The sequence below is a fragment of the Mastomys coucha genome, unplaced genomic scaffold, assembly GCF_008632895.1.
Source record: "Mastomys coucha isolate ucsf_1 unplaced genomic scaffold, UCSF_Mcou_1 pScaffold5, whole genome shotgun sequence".
In the NCBI taxonomy this organism is placed as follows: domain Eukaryota; kingdom Metazoa; phylum Chordata; class Mammalia; order Rodentia; family Muridae; genus Mastomys; species Mastomys coucha.
The window spans coordinates 115,773,333-115,775,308 of NW_022196911.1; the positions used below are offsets into that span (position 1 = coordinate 115,773,333).

Sequence of the window (1,976 nt, forward strand, 5' to 3'; positions counted from 1 at the left end):
TTGTGTCCCAGCTGAGGGTCCCTGTACACCTGTGCTGTGTCCCAGCTGAGGGTCCCTGTACACCTGTGATGTGTCCCAGCTGAGGGTCCTGGGTCTGACCCCGGCTTGCACTGGTCTGCAACACATACTCAGACACTGCACAATTGCTCCCGCATGACCTCTGCCCACTGCCTTGAAGCAGGGACAGTTAAGAGAAGAGGTCAAGGGTGTTTAGGGTACTGTGCGAATGGATGTAGCCCCTACCCCTTACTCCCCTGGCACTATCAGACTGCTCAGGAAGAGACCCGCCTTGAGCACCTTGTAGCACCTGCCTTGTAGCCAACAGAAACCGGTTCATCGGCTTTTCCCTCAAAGCTCCAACAACAAAGCCCAAGGATGACCGATGAATTATTAAACATGGCTCAGACACACGCAAACAGGGAGCGGTTCCTCCCTCTGCACCTGTCACAGCTCACCTGAGCAGAGGCCTCAGCTTCCCTTACCTTCCTGTTGGCTTTCCCAAGTCCCTTGTGTCCTCCTCGACAACCCTGGGAGAGCCAGCTTTACCGATCAAAGAGTGAGATCAACACAGTAGGCAACCAACCTGTGCCTCTGGGAAGGCTTTTGGTCCTATCACTCAATGGAGTCCCTGGGGGGCTGACATGCCTTGTCCTCAGGGTAACTTTAACTCTGGGTATGGCATCAAAGCAAAAGAGAAATGCACTCCCAGCCCATGGGCCCCATGTAGGATTCCACAGGGCTCCCTGTGAAGAGAACAAGATGGCCAACTTGTGACTCAGTAGAAGAGCTAAGGTTGAGGGGGTTAACCTTACTGCTGGAACCCAGACCATCTGCCACAAGGAAAAGGTCCTTCGTAGCGTGCCAGTCAGCACAGCAAGGCTGGGAGGCCTCGGAGGCCCTGAATCTGCCGTCTCCCTCTTCCAACTCCCACACAGCCTTCCCTGCAAAACCCCAAAGCCAGGGCCTCCCTCCAGAAGCTGTCTGCTGCTTTCACGTCCCTGGACCACAAATATAAACATCCTATTTCTCCCACAGAACAAGGGAAATTGGGGCAAGAAGGGCAGGGAAACTTGGTGATGTGCCAGGTGCTAAGACAGAGGAGGATTAAATCCAGGGTGGCAAACTGCAAAGCCAGCCAGGGAGTCCATGAGCAGCGCAGACCAAGCTAGGCAGGGAGACCGCCAGCAGCGCAGACCACAGCTAACCAGGGACTGCATGAGCAGCCAAAACCAGGCTACCTAGGGGCTACTCCAGCAGCAGGGAGACCAGGCTAGCTCCTTCTGACTTCTACATTGTACTTATAAGATGGTGCTCTCTTTGTGCAAAGCACAAAGTAAGGAACCACAAAACCCGCTTCAGATCAGAGAGTAAACTCGGATTGATGATATCCCAAAGAGTAGCCAGATTGATCCCCCCCTTAGAGAAAGTTACTTAGTTACAGAGAGTAAACTCGGAGTGATGATATCCCAAAGAGTAGCCGGATTGATCCCCCCCTAGAGAAAGTTACTTAGTTACAAAACATGAATTTGTGAGGGGCTGCAAAGATGGCTCAGTCAGTATCCTGTCTGTCAGTATCCTGTCTGCCCCAGGAGCCCGAGGACCTGAGTTCCACCCCCAAAGCCCATGTAAAAGCTAGGACACACCTGCAATCCCATGCTAGGGGGGTAGAGACAGGGAAATCCCCCGAGCTTCTGAAAAACAGGATGAATGGCTCCTGAGGACCGACCTATGGCCCTGCACGTTCATGTATGCACATAAGAACACACACACGTGAGTATATATACACATTTGTGTACACACACATACCTACCCCACACATGTCCCTCCCCCACATACCTCCCCCCACACACATACTCTCTCTCTTTCAAGTGTGCACACACACACATACACACACATGTGGACATATACACATTTGAATTCACAAACATACATACCTACCCCCCACATACTCTCTCTCTTTCTCTCTCTCTCTCTCT

At 52.3% G+C, this 1,976-nt stretch overlaps 1 protein-coding gene across 3 annotated transcripts in view; it reads right to left on the reverse strand.

Moving 5' to 3' along the window:
- The window catches only part of Tbc1d16 (TBC1 domain family member 16), an 87,049-nt gene that overhangs the window by 82,141 nt on the left and 2,932 nt on the right, over positions 1–1,976 (reverse strand). The window lies entirely within an intron of this gene.